The 15727-nt window shown below is 35.9% G+C and overlaps 1 long non-coding RNA gene across 1 annotated transcript; it reads left to right on the top strand.

Annotated features, from left to right (window-relative positions):
- The first annotated feature begins 1085 nt into the window (after nucleotides 1-1085).
- Nucleotides 1086-14096, top strand: LOC117980322 (uncharacterized). Its single transcript, XR_004671594.3, has 3 exons — nucleotides 1086-1219; nucleotides 6350-6504; nucleotides 13579-14096. It is a non-coding gene; the product is annotated as an uncharacterized LOC117980322 (long non-coding RNA).
- The last annotated feature ends 1631 nt before the right edge of the window (nucleotides 14097-15727 follow it).

Raw genomic sequence — 15727 nt, 5'->3', positions numbered from 1 at the left:
TTCCCTAATTTTGACAACAAAAGATACTTCCAGACATTACCAGGTATCCTCCATTAAGGGGTAAAATATCCCCTAGTTAATAACCAATGTTTTAACAGGATTACATTTTTAGAAACTCTCTAGTGATCTGAGAAACATGAAGGCAATTTGGTAAAGGCTCTTGCTAATAATCAAAAAACACTCTATGGGAGAGTGGAGTCATCATAATAGTGAATATAGTGAGGTGTGGCTGGATTCTGGGTAGATTTTAAAGTTACAGCCTACAGTATTTGTTGATGTAGAATAAAAGAGAAAGAAAGGAAGGACAATTATTACATATTTTTGTCTTAGTACCTATAAAATTGGAGTTGCTGTTCACTAAATTAGGGAAGGCACAACCAAAGCAGTTCGGGGTTTGACAGGATATAAATCAGGACATATGTTCTGGACCTGATAAGCTTGGTATATTTGTTGGACTTCCAAGTTGTGATGTCCAATAGGGATTTGGGAAAATTAATGTAGAGTTGAGGAGGGATATCTTGATTGGGGTTATACACTTGAGAGCCATCACTGTAGACACTAAACCTTGTAACTGGGTGAGATGAATCATGCAATGAGTATGACTAATACTGAACCTAGTCAAATGTTAGGAAGTTAGGGAGGTATTGAGAAAGCAAAGAAGACTGAAAAAAAATTGGGAAGGTAAGAGTGAACCCATTGCAAGTGATGTTAGGAAACATGTAATGAAGCCATCAAAACATAGTTTATAGAAGAAAGAAGAGGCAGAAAATTTCTTAAAGAACATGTGAACTTGGTTGCTCTTTTGGTGGGTTAGTGTGATGTTCATCTATTACAGTGTGCTCCAAACAGACTAAAAAGTGAGGAAATAACATATAATTTATGGACAATTCATTTAAAAAGGTCTGCCATAAAAGAGAATAGGTGGGTAACTGTGGAGAGAAGTAGAATAAAGAAAATCATTTGTGTGTTGGTGTGTGATTTTTGTTTGTTTGTTTGTGTTTTCAAAACTAGGAGGCATTGGAATAGGCTTGCATGCTGAAGGGAATGATTCATTTGAAGGGAGAAACAAGTGCAGACTGAAAGACAGCAATTGCTGAAGCAATATACACAAGTAAGCTGGAAAGGATGCAATCTAACGCTGTGGGGAAGGGTTGGCTTCCGCTGAAGAGTTCATCTGTGATAAGAGGAGAGAGAACGAAGCATGTGCTTAGGAATAAAGGTAAGTTGGTGTGGAGATTGGAGCATGCGAAAGCTCTCTTGTGATTACCTGTATTTTCTTGAGATTGAGAGTAAGGTCTTCAGCTGAGAGACTTGTTAGAAAAAGAGCTGGTTGAAGTTTAAGGTGAAAAATGATGTGAAATAGTCATTTAAAGACTAAGGGATTGTTCTAAAAATAGAGAAAAGGCTTCTTGGGACCAATCAGGGCTAAGTTTTGTGGGTTTGATATGACTATATGAATGTGTGTAAATATATTCTCTAATATAAAATATGTTTAGCAAGTATCTTTATGTTTAATCTATATGTTACTTGGATTTTTAATTAATTTCCCAGCACATTCATCTATACCTTTTTATAAATGTTTAGATGGTCCTCAAATGTAGCTCAGTTAGAACCTTTATTATATTAATCCTAGGCCTAAATATACTTTAATCTGAAAGGATATGAATATCACTTGAGATAATTAATGAGATCACAAAATCTACATGCAAAATAATCACTACCTTGAAAGTAAGATGGCTTATAGAAGAAAGGATTATAAAATATGGTAAAATTTAGTCATAAATTATACAAGCCTCTATCAGTCTTCTATGACGCTGTGTCCTAAAGGCATAAGCAAGTCATTCAATAACATAAAATAGGTTATCTATCTCAGTATAAGAGCTCTAACTAGATTTTTTAAAGGTATGAATAACATACTTAGGATTAGTTAAATTAATTAATGGAGGGTTTTTATAAGAAGAGCTTCATTGGGTAGGTGACATTTGTTCTGGACCTTAAAGAATGAAAAGAATAAGAGTCAAACACAGACATAAGAGACTGGAAAGACATTTTGGGGAGGGTGTGAGGGAAGAACAATTGATTCTGGCTAAAACCCCTTCCAAGGGAGGGCAAATAAACAGACCCATAGCTACTATAGAGTTTATTAAATACCTTGAGACATTTCTGAGGTATTTGGAAGTTGCTTTAGACTACAAGCAGCTGACCTTGTTCAAGGTAACCTGGCCAGGAAGAATTCCATAAGCTTTCTACTTTAGAAAGTTAATTGCATGGAGGATGGACTGAAATGCGGATGACTGGGTACAAGAAGGTCAGTTAGCTGATTCATGCAGTCTGATGGTTCCTGAGGAGGCTGACTCAGTGAGGTTGGTAAAAAAGCAACCAATTTAAAGGAAACATTTAAAGACTTTGGTGACCCGCTGAATGGGGAGGAGGGAGTGATAAGTGACAGAAAGGATCAGTTATATCTCAATAGTTGTCCTTTGAAACTGTTGTCTTATGACTTTCAGTGAACTAGACTTAGAGGATTTAATTAACATATTCAAATGGTTCATATTCACATGTCAATGTGATTAATAAAATAAATGTATTGAGAAAAACGAAGATACTTTCTCTCTACTTATCTCAAAGCAGATAAAACCTAGATAAAAATTTTTTGACCTCCTTAATAAATATGTTTAATCAGATTTTTAAGGATTTTCTGATAGTTGCTTGTGAAATGGAGTTGGTTTTGGTTGATCATTGGGGAAAAAAAAAAGGCTGCATTTCTTTCGTTCCATATGATTCTATGATTTATACTTTTACTTGAATACCCTGATGCTTCTTTATTTCTAGTTCCTACAGTGCCATAGACTTCAGAAAGCAGCAGTTAATAAAATAAAAGCCTAGAGCATACAAAATGTTTTTTTATTAGCTCTGCAGTTGAGATAGCCAAAATTTCAAAGTAGTAAATCCCTTATCTTTAAAGGGTAAGAGGCTGATCAGGCAGTTCATATACTAAATCCAAGGGCAGCAAATTAAATAGCCTCTGAAAATTAAAAATCACTTTACAATGAACATTCTTATCACAAAGCAAACCATAATAAATAACAGGCCATCTCTTTTCTATTGTAAAGAACTATACATAGTAATTGGGCAAAATTAATTTCAATGAGACTCATGACTTTCTCTCTGATGAAATTAGTATGAACTAACAAGACCTGTGAACTGTTAAATTTTTTAAACCACTGGATTAAAATCATCAGATTATTAATTCTATTTACATCCTCAGTTGTAGCTATTTTTTTAAATCACTAAAAATAGAAATGCTGCCAGAAACAAATATGCTGCTGAGGATTTATCTCCTTATAGATTTGCATTTAAACAGTCAGACATCCACATTCTTCACCTTCCTGAATATAAAACTAAGCTAAACAATTGACTTAATTATAATCAAGATATTCTGGCACATTTACCACAAAGAATCCTTTTAAATTAATAATAAAAGAAATACTTTGGATGGAACATTCAAATGTGATTTGCAATTTCTTGATATTTTACAGTCATTGTTTAAAATTTGCTAGTGCGTGAAATATAATAGTTTTTAAAACCAATATAAAGTAGAATGGGCTTAGAAGAAAATAGGAATTTCCCAAAGAGAAAAATTGTTCTTTGAAAAACAGTTTAATTCATAAGAGACTTGTCTTTCTGAACACCAAAAATGAACAAACAAAAACCAAGAGAATGGTCAAAACTCCATAGAAAAAAATGATGCTGATTTTGATTAATTTATTTTATGGCCTTTGCAGGTTTACTGTTACAAACTGGAAATTATGCATACATAACTATACTTATACACTGATAATTATATGAGTATACCTGTAAACCTTCTATAATTTTTGTTTTGAACAAATATTTTTTCATCTATTTTTCATGAATGGTCACAATTGGATTTTTGATGCCAAAACACAGCAATCGAGTTTAGAAAAGAGCCCATATTCTCTTAGACCTTGAATTATTTTTTCCTACTTGAGAAGTAATTCTCAACATTAACATATGTTGCTATGAACTGATCGGAAGTGTTTGGGTCACAGAAATCAGCACAAAAACGCTTTAAACAGCACCAGAAATGCCTCAAAAGGCTTTTGCTACTAAATGAAATGTTGTTAATCATGGAGTAATGTATTGAGATGGCTTTTTAAAATACACGCATGTATCATCTGATTGTGCTTTGCTTGAGTATACTCCACTTTTTGGCACTTTGCATATCTTGTGCTTTTTACAAATTGAAGGTTTGTGGCAACCCTAAGTTAAGCATGTCTATTGGCAACAGTTTTCCAATAGGATGTGCTTATAATATGCGTGAAAAATTTTAGTAATTCTGGCAACATTTTAAACTTTGCCATTATTATTATATCTGTTATGGTGGTCTGTAATCAGTGATCTTTGATGTTACTATGGTTATTGTTTTGGCATTCCATGAACCATGACCATATAAGACAGCAAACTTAATTGATAAATGTTGGTGTTCTGACCGCTCTACCAACTAATAGCTCCCTCATCTCTCTCCTTATCCTCAGGTCCCTCTATTTCCTAAGACACAATAATATTATCATTAGACTAACTGATAACTCCACAATAATCCCTAAGTGTTCAAGTGAAAGGAAGAGTAGCACATTTCTCATAATCTCATTTGAACTGGTTTGAACTTTCAAGTCTCTTTGTTTTAAAAATACATTTTGGGCCGGGCGCGGTGGCTCACGCCTGTAATCCCAGCACTTTGGGAGGCCGAGGCGGGCGGATCACAAGGTCAGGAGATCGAGACCATCCTGGCTAACACGGTGAAACCCCGTCTCTACTAAAAATACAAAAAATTAGCCGGGCGTGGTAGCGGGCGCCTGTAGTCCCCGCTACTCGGGAGGCTGAGGCAGGATAATGGCGTGAACCCGGGAGGCGGAGCTTGCAGTGAGCCGAGATCGCGCCACTGCACTCCAGCCTAGGCGACAGAGCGAGACTCCGTCTCAAAAAAAAAAAATACATTTTGTAAGGTGATAGCTTCCATAGATAGTGATTCCTCTGATGGATCAGGGCAAAGTTAATTGAAATTCTTCCATTCTGTGATTTATACTTCAATAATAAAGGATTCACCATTGTAATGGCTATTAAAAACATCTGTGATTCATGAGAGGAAATCAAAATATCAACATAAACAACAGTTTGGAAGAAGTTGATTGCAACCCTCATAGATGACTTTGAGAATTTCAGGACTTCAGTAGAGGAAGTATCTGCAGATGTGGTGGAAACAATAGAGAACAAGAGTTTAAAATGGAGTCTAAAGTTGTGACTGAATTGCTACAGTCTCATGATAAAACTTGAACAGACGAGGAGTTGTTTCTTACGAATGAGCAAAGAAAATAGTTTCGTAACATGGATTCTACTCCTGATGATTCTATGATCATTGTTGAAATGACTACAAAGAATTTAGAATATTACATAAACTTAGTTGATAAGGTATTGACAGAGTTTGAACAGATTGACTCAAATTTTGAAAGAATGTCTAATGCAGGTAAAATGTTATCAAACAGCACTGCATTCTTTTGAGATATCGTTTATGAAAGGAGAAGTCTGTTGACATAGCAAACTTCATTGTTGTCTTATTTTTAGAAATTGCCATAGCCACTCCAACGTTCAGCAATCACCACCCCAATTAGACAGCAGCCATTATTATCGAGCCAATACCCTCCACCAGCAAAGATTACAATTCACTGAAGGCTTGGATGATTCTTAGTATTCTTGAGCAATAAAGTACTTTTTTATTAAAGTATGTACATTTTTTAGAAATAATGCTATTTCATATTTAATAGACTACAGTATAGTGTAAACATAACTTTTATATACACTGGGAAATCAAACATTTGTGTGACTCACTTTATTGTGATATTTATTGTATTGGTCTGAAACTGATCTCACAATATCTATGGGGAATGCCTGTAATATATAATAGCTATGCATTGTGACCTTGAGTGTGTATGTGTGTATAAATGTAATTTTTTAAAGCAGTGAAGTGTGAAAGCAATGCACTTGAGTTAGAAACTTCACTCTAACCCATGTTCTACCGCTTTTGTTTTTTAGTGGCTGAATTCTTTGTCCTTATGAAATTTCTAAAGTAAAAATAATATAGTGAAGTAAATTGGGTAGAACTTAGGCACCCTCAGGTTTTCTTAGAGCTTAACAATCTCATGAAACTCCAAACATGAAATCTGGCAACCTGGGACTCTGAAATGAAAGCGTATTTCCAAGTTATATTTGTGGCAGGACCACTTAATAAACTGTTAAATTATTATTTGCATTTCCATGTTTTTTTCTTCCTCAGGTTACATATATTTGGGATTTGTAATTCTTTGTCCTCCAAGAGTTTGGAGAAGCTTGAGTTAAATGAACATTTTGTTTTCATAAATATCCAATGCAGTGAGGGGAAAATACAAGCTGTTCTGGAGCGGTTGAAAGAAAGCAGAGAATGTGGAGGAAGTAAGTATAAAGCAAGAAATTCCCAAAAGTAAAGAAAAGACTAACACTTGTGATTCCTACCAGTGATGATGGCGCTGATTCCTAGCTGTGCCCTAGAAAGGTAGTAAAACCTCGGAGGGGAATGGTTAAATGGTAAACCCAGAGGTGTTGCACTCAAGCTCAGCAGTTTCCAGCCTTGTCTGAAATTTTCAAGTCTTTTTTATGATATTGAAACAGCCGAGAAATATACAGGGGTTTTTTTTCCCCTAATTACTTGGTGTAAAGATGGAGAAAGCTTCCTGTAATACAGTACAATAATAGACAAGATAGAAATTCTCAACAGTTGAATGTTAGGATTTCGGTATTGCACTTGTCTTGACAAAGGACAGGCAGACAGATCAAAAGGTACAGAGTGACAGAATCAAAATTTCAGTATGTCTTAGGTAATGCAGTCTTAGAACAAGGGGCACACCTACAACTCATTTAACCTTTTAACAATCAAAAGCGCTTAAACATCTGACCCTAAACTACTGTTTAATTCCGTTCTTTTAAACAACGGTTGGCCGGGCGCGGTGGCTCACGCCTGTAATCCCAGCACTTTGGGAGGCCGAGGCGGGCGGATCACGAGGTCAGGAGATCGAGACCATCTTGGCTAACACGGTGAAACCCAGTCTCTACTAAAAATACAAAAAATTAGCCGGGCGAGGTTGGCGGGCGCCTGTAGTCCCAGCTACTCGGGAGGCTGAGGCAGGAGAATGGCGTAAACCCGGGGGGCGGAGCCTGCAGTGAGCGGAGATCGCGCCACTGCACTCCAGCCTGGGCGACAGAGCGAGACTCCGTCTCAAAAAAAAAAGAACGGTTTAGCTATTGAACTTGTTTCCAAAAAGCTTGAAATAAGTATTTTAATATTATGAAATAGATCTTGTGGTATTTTTTGCTTTCTTCAACCATTAGGTTTCAAGTATGAACCATAATTCCAAATGTCCATGAATTATCATATTTGCAAACCTTAAACCAATAGCAGAATAAATTATTTCCCTTCTGCAAATCCTGTCTGGAGTTCTTTTTCTTTTTCTTTCTTGGCACACTATTTTCCACCTTTCCAAATGTCCTTATGTTATTATGTGCTCACACTTCCAACAGGGTAAGCAATGATCATTTCTGTCTGGAAGGCGTAACTGGTCCATGTATAATGGAGGAGACTGAAGGAGATCTGTGAAGTGTGTGCCTATAAGAGCTACTCATTTTAGTTTTATGAGTTAGGAGTCAGAACTATGGTTTTCTCTCTATTTTTTTTTCTTTGCCTTTTAAAACCTAGGATTTTATAAGTATTAAGTAAGGCCGTTACAATTCAACTTTGTCAATGTTGCACCAAACATGGGCTTTTAAACCAGATGTGTTCTCAATTAGGATATCTTCTAAAATTCAGGTAGTTTACAATTTTTAGTTGCTAATATTGTGAAGAAAAGAAGTGACTTCCAGACTCTGTGTATGTGTGTCTGTATACATAGATACATCTCCTCACCTATAGTGTGCATATTCACACTCAAAATTCCATGCTTTGCTCTTTTTATGGTTTTGGTCATTGGCAGCAGGAAATATATTTTTATCTTGAAGTAGTTGTCCTTTTGACTTCAAATGACACACATCAGGATTAATGAAAAGTATATTGGCAAGTCTTTCAAACGTTAGCTCTATACTTTTAAAAATAATCTGTATATGTCAGCTTCAAAGTCTCGTAAAGGCAATACAGACAGGTTCTTCTCCTGCCGAATGAACAAGTAAAAATTTCTTCTGTATTTCAAGAGGCTTTTTTTTTCAGCGTGAGAAATCTTTTTTGAAAGAAGTCTCTTTCTCATTTGCAGATCATAGGACTATTTTCACTTCTTGTCCATTCTCACATTTGGATAAAACAACTTTGTTTTTGAAAGCATACATAAGCCACCTGGCTTGCTTTTCATCGTCAGCCTAATGGGTGAATGGAATGAGACTGCCAGCAGCTTGAAGCAAATCTAGAAAGGGCTGTTCTGACAATTTCTAAGTCCTGAAAATAGCACACTGCCTTTCTGATAGTGTATTCAATTTATTTAAATGGTTGTGCTGAGGGAGAATCATTTTTCCTTCTGTTGCTCCTTCCATTATTTTCTGCTTCTTTTGCCATTTGACTTGATTCACTGACTCTTAAGATCTCCACCACCTTCCTAAACACAACTTGAAAAAAATTACTTTGTCAAGGATGAGGGCTTTTCTATTTTTTCACTGATCAAATTCAATTGCATATTTATTTATTAAAATATACATATACAACATAACACAGATATTTTTGCAACTGGAGATACGTTGATAAAAGCAGCACATTGGCCAGTGTAAATTGTCCAGATAGGGTGGAACTCAAGCAAAATCCACAGTAGTGCTTACAGGCAGGCTAATTTGGAGGAAGAAAGAATAAAAAAAGGATGGGACATCCGTTTCCTCCACCTTTGTAAAGCATTTATCATTTCGAGGTAGAAATAGTAATACGTTTCTTTTCAAGATTTTTAGTTTATACTTTTGAGATTTTTTGTTATTGTTCTTGTTGACTTATAGGTGTCTCAGTTTCAGGAAACACTGAAAGTGACTTAAACAGATACAGTACAAAAGGAGACATTGAAAAATCACTTGGAAAATAAATGGCATGGAAAAAAATGGCAAGCGGAAAGATCATGTAAATCCAGCAGGAAGTACACAGAACATGTTTTGGTCAAAATTATTTACTAAATCCATTACTAATGGATGGCTACAAATTATCTCAAACCAACCCCACAGTTAATGCAAAGAAGATGGCACAGTCAGTTAACTAATTTATGACAGTAATAAAATCAAATTAGTTACTTAGGAGAGAAAAAAATTACACCCCTTCTAAAACTAACTTCCAGTTAAATGTCAGTAAAATCACTGTTTAAGCGGTTGGAATAATGTGGGCCACATATTCTTTTCTAGTATTGTCAAGAATACTTAATTAAATTAGCTAAATAGTTTTATTGCATTACCTAACATAAGCCAGATAAATATTGGAGTACAGTAATAATAACAAAGGAAACACTATGCACCATAACCTTGACTCAGTAATTTTTTGATATAAAGCCCTTCAGTTGATTTTGATTTACAAAAGCGAGAGAAAATATAGAATTCTCTAGTGAAGACTGCTATTTGATTAATCAAAAAAAATCCCCCACCAACTCTGATTCTTCTATTATTTTTTATAAGCATCAGTATCCAGAGGCCTCTTTTCATCTCAACTCCTTCAGCTTATTGTAACCTGCTTACTTCAAAACCAATATATGAGAAAAAGTACGTCCTAACGTAAATCTCCACAAGTTTATCATTTCTATATTGTACTGGAGGTTCTAGCTAAAACAATTAGGCAATTAAAAGATAAAGAACCCAGGCCGACAGTGGTGGCTCACGCCTATAATCCCAGCACTTTGGGAGGCCAAGGTGGGCGGATCTCGAGGTCAGGAGATGGAGACCATCCTGGCTAAAATGGTGAAGCCCCGTCTCTACTAAAAATACAAACAAAAAAAAATTAGCCGGGCATGGTGGCGGGCGCCTGTAGTCACAGCTACTCGGGAGGCTGAGGCAGGAGAATGGTGTGAACCTGGGGGGGTGGAGCTTGCAGTGAGCCGAGATAGCGCCACTGCACTCCAGCCTGGGCGACAAAGCGAGACAGAGCGAGACTCCGTCTCAAAAAAAAAAAAAAAAAAAGGAACCCAGACAGATTTAAAAGGGAGAAATAAGACTATATTCTTTTGCAGATTACATGATCTTATATGTGGAAAATTATAAAAACTACAAATAATTGCAAAAACCACAATTTCTTTTGCACCAACCTGATAATAAATTAGTTCAGAAATATTTGAGGATACAAGATCAACATACAAAAATCAATTTGTATCCACTAGTAATGAAAATCTGAAAACACAATTAATAAATTATTTTTGTTTTTATAAACATTATAAATGTTTTACAAAGAAGTACAAGACTTGTATACTGAAAGCTACAAAACAGTATTAAAAGTAATCAATAAATAGACATATCATGTTCATTGCATTATTTTAAAATTGATTTGCAGATTCAACACAATCCCTATCAAAATCTTAGCTTTCTTTACTTCAGAAATTGGCAAGTTGATTGAAAATTTTATCTGAAAATGCAAAAGACCCAAAATAGTCAAAAATTCTTGAAAATAAAGAAAAATTTGCAAGACTTACATTTCCCAATTTCAAAACTCACTATATAGCTTCAGTAATCAAGATATTGTGTTAGTAGCATACTGTAGATGGACATTAGTGAAACAGAATTCTGAGTCCAGAAACAAACTCTAGGTTAATGGTAAGTTGATTTTCAACAATGAAGCCAAGAAAATTCCATGAAAGAAAGAATAGTCTTTGCAACAAATGGTGCTAGGGCAAATGGAAACTCATGTACAAATTAATAAATATGGAATGGTACTTCATAGCATGTAAAACATTAACTGAAAATAGATTACATACATAAATTTAAGAGCTAAAATTACAAAGCTATTAGAAGAAAATATAGGCATAATTATTTTTCTTTTTTATATTTGTTTTCTCCACTGTACATACATTTCTTTGACCTTGGATTAGGCAGTGGTTTTTAGATATAATATGAAACTGCAAGCAATAAACAGTAAAATAAAATAGTATTCACTAAAATTAATAACATTTGCGTTACATCTGTACCTATAATATATTAAAACTCTTACAACTAAACAGTAGAAATACAAATAGCACATTCTTTTTTTTTTTTGAGATGGAGTCTTGCTGTGTCACCCAGACTGGAGTACAGTGGTGCAGTCTCAGCTCACTGCAACCTCTGCCTCCTGGTTTCAAGTGATTCTCCCACCTCAGCCTCCCCAGTTCCTGGGATTACAGGCAAGGACCACCACACTTGGCTAATTTTTGCAGTTTTAGTAGAGATGAGGTTTCATCACATTGGTCAGGCTGGTCTTGAACCTCTGACTTCAAGTGATCAGCCCACCTCGACCTCCCAAAGTGCTGGGATTACATATGTGAGCCACCATGCCTGGCCACAAATAGCTCAATCTTAAAAAACAGACAAAGGATTTGAATTGACATTTCTCCAAAGAATGTATATAAATGCTCAATAAGCATGTGAAAAAAAGGATCCACATAACTGGTCAAACCATGAGATACCACTTCCTATGCAATAGATTATCTAATCAAACAGATGGAAAGTAAGTGTTGGAGAAGATATGGACAAATGGGAACTCTCATGCATTACTGTGGGATTGCAAAATGGTACAGTCACCTTGGAAAACTGTTTCAAATTACTTCATAAAGTTATACATAGTGTTAACATGTGATCCATCAATCCTGCTGTTAGGTATAAACTCAAGATAGAAAACAATGTACGCACACAAACACACAAGGAGATTCAAAGCATCATTAGTCACTATAATCATAAGGTGAAAACAACCCAAAATTTCCATCAATGAATAAACAAAATGTGACTTATTTATGCAACAAAATTGTATTCACCACAAAAAGGAATGGGTTGTGATACATACTACAAGATTAATGAATCTTAAAAACATTAGGTTGGCTTTTCCTATTGTCTGTTGTTTGTTTTTGTGTGCTTTTTTACTTTTTCTATGTTTTTGTTTATTTTTGTAGTTTTGAATGCTCTTCCCAGGTTTACAGCAGCAATGAAACTGAGACTATGCTCATAAGCTCAGTGTTTGAATCCAAAGCATCTTTAAGATATTATTCAGTCAAGTGCTGTTCACTCTAAAGGGAAAAGAAAATTAATCCAATTTATTTTATCAGACATAAGCCATTTTTGGCTCCAGGGTTCTAAATATAATTACTTCTTTTAAAAGGTGGCTCAGAAGGGAAATTGGAACTCTTCTTAGGACAGGGCTGAAAGACTGTCCTAAGCAGATCAAAGGTGAGAAACAGCTTGGGAGAGCAGGGCAATTTTATGGGAATGATCCAATTTAGGAGTCATCAAATAAAGAGTTTTGCTGCTATGATTTTTTTAAGTATAGAAATGAGAAGTGATAACTCTGGTTTGTGATGGATTGGCAAATAAGAAATACAATTAAAGAAGGAAGTTTCTCAAGAACATGTGCTGATGAACTCTCTACAGTATATTTTATTTCAATTACCTGGGAATAAATGTTACTAACCTATCCTTGGCAAAGTTTTACTGTAGGTATCAGGAAATCTTTACTGAGAGACAGGAAAAGATAGAGCAGTAAATCTTTATCGAGCGACAGGAAAAGGTAGATAAATATAGGAGAAAATGAACCACCTAAGATTAGTCTATACCAATAATAATAGGATGAAATTTAGAGTCTGTTGCATACCAGTTCTAGGAAGACACACAAGTTATTAAAAAATCGTATCCCAATTTCTCCAACAATCTATTTTCATAGAGACAGGGTTTCACCGTTTGAGCCAGGATGGTCTCGATCTCCTGACCTCGTGATCTGCCAGCCTCGGCCTCCCAAAGTGCTGGAATTACTGGCGTGAGCCACCACGCCCGGCCCCAAAATTTCACCTGTTTTTAAAACACCATGCATACAAAATAAAACAGGTCAGCTGGCCAGATTCAGCCTAAAGCCTTCTGGTTTGGGGTCCTTGGTTCTAAAGCCTGCTCCAGGAAATTAGTTCAATTATACAGGAGAGAGAGCATCTCCATGGAGGACCGAGTAGAAAAACATTTTCAAAGTCAGAGTGAAGGCTGTGGAGTTCTGAGGGCAACAGTAGAATTTTCTTCCTCAGCTAGATCATTAAAAGCAGAAAAGACATCAATTTTTTACAATCATTATGGGCAGCTTAGCCTGGAGGCAGAAAGCTGAATCAGACAGGCTTGACTTTTAGGATAATGGGAAAGTCGTGCGTTTTTATGTTAGCATTTAACCTTGGAATAATGACAACATGCTTGAAAACCAGGTCAAAGAGCTATGGCAAATAAATGAAATACATTTAAAAGCTACATGAGTAAATGCCAAGCTGTGGTCCATATAGCAATCTATGATATTGTGGCTTCAACTTTTTCCACTCACAGGAGAAAGCGAAAAAGGAGCAGCTGCTGACATTCAGAAACTGATGTGGGTGGCACCGACAGCTGGATCATGTTATTCTTTTCTCGAACATTAACAGTCTCACAGAGTACCAACCTCAAACAAGGTTACTCTGATATCATGGGTAGAATGAGACAATATGGAGCAACTACATAATTTTTTCTAAGCCAATATAAAAGCAAAGTCACTGTGCCACTCACAAAATACCAAGCACTCTCTTTCGGCTAAAATGAATGATGGCTACTTCTTTACCAGTTAGAGCTTTAGCCTTACTCTAGTCTCCCCTCTTTATAAATAAGATCTATTGAGAATTGACCCTGCTTTCTGACGGCCAATTTAGAGAAAAGCTCACCTTTCTTAAACCCTTCCCCAAGTCACCCAACTAAAGATCAAATCTTGTAACAGGTTCCCACTAACATTCTGTCACTGAGACATCTCATATCTCCCCATGGTGTCTGTTCTTCCTTGTTACAATGATCAATAAATCCAACATGTTTTACCACAGGGGTGTCCCTGCTGTTCTTTTCCTGAAGGTCATCCACATGTGTGAACAATCAGAATAGTTTACCACACAACCAATCCATTTAGGGCAAAAGGTGATGACCTTGAGGGTGGCTGGAATGACTATGCCCAGCGGAAAGCACTTTCCCTGACACTTACAGTTGGGGCTTACCTCATTCTATTTCTGCTCCTTGCATGTTGCTTGATTAGGCAATTTTTCTGTCCTTGATAAATGCACAGGTTTTGCAGGCCTTTCTGAGATTCATTATTCAGACAGCAGATTACCAGTGTTTACACATTTACTCTGTGTGACCTTACTCAAAAACCAATGAAGTACAAACATTCCTCTTAAAAGATCAAATTGAGAGTAAAAATTGTATTGTAGCATAAATAAATACACTTCAAGGAAGGCAAGGGTTGCATTCTCTCTCAGTTGTATAAAAGACAAGCAATTAAATTCCAAAATGCTATTAAGCATGGCACTTAACAGGAAAATATATTTTGTTTGTGTGGCTTCAGAAGACAATAAGTGTAGTCATGTGTAGAACAGGATGTAATCTGGCAAATTTGTAGACACAAGGGAAACGTTATATTCAGTTTAGGTAAATAAGTGTCAAAACAGTAAAATGTAAAACCAGGACAGCCAACATTGTTAGATGTCTGTGGCTTTTTCTTGACATTAGTTCTGTTACCAACACAGAAAAAGCTATACAGACATTTACTTCTACTCTATAATAACAGAATTGTTAAACTTTTATTATGGACTTAAAAACAAATATGAAAATAAAACAAAAAACAAAGGCCCATATATATGTCCTGTAGACATAATATATGCAACTAATATATACACATAAGGATATCCAAACAAAATACAAAACTACAAAATAAAACATCTACCCTTCCCTCGTTTCCAAACTGTTTCCCCAATATAACCATTGTTAATAATTTTTTATGTATCCTTTGAAAAAATTAAAAATGCTTTATTGAGCTATGACTACACACTCAGAATGGCTTAAAAATGTTAGTGTAATTCAAAATGCTGGTGACAATGCAGAGAAACTGGAATTATTATTATTATAATTATTTTTTGAGATAGAGTCTCACTCTGTCACCCAGGCTGGAATGCAGTGGCATGATTTCAGCTCACCAAAACCTCTGCCTCCCAGGCTCAAGCGATTCTCCTGCCTCAGCCTCCTGAGTAGCTGGGATTACAGGCACCCACCACCATGTATGGCTAATTTTTGTATTTTTAGTAGAAATGGGGTTTCACCATGTCAGCCAGGCTGGTCTTGAACTCCTGACCTCAAATGATCTACCCACCTCAGCCTCCCAACATGCTGGGATTATAGGCGTGAGCCACTGGAATTCTTATACATTGTAGAATGTAAAATGGTACAGCCACTCTGGAAAACTGTTTGACCATTTCTTACAAAATAACAGATGTACTTACTATATGACCCAGCAATAACAACCTTGGGCATTTACCCCAGAGAAGTGAAAACTTACACACACATACACACACACAGACACACACCTGTACATGAAGATTCATAGCAGCTTTATTCACAATAGCAAAAACTAGAAATAATCCAAATGTCCTTGGATAAATGGTTAAACAAATTCTGGTACATC

The sequence above is a fragment of the Pan paniscus genome, chromosome 4, assembly GCF_029289425.2.
Source record: "Pan paniscus chromosome 4, NHGRI_mPanPan1-v2.0_pri, whole genome shotgun sequence".
Lineage (NCBI taxonomy): Eukaryota > Metazoa > Chordata > Mammalia > Primates > Hominidae > Pan > Pan paniscus.
The sequence above is the reverse complement of the archived record's forward strand: the minus strand, read 5'-3'. Positions and strand labels throughout refer to the sequence as shown.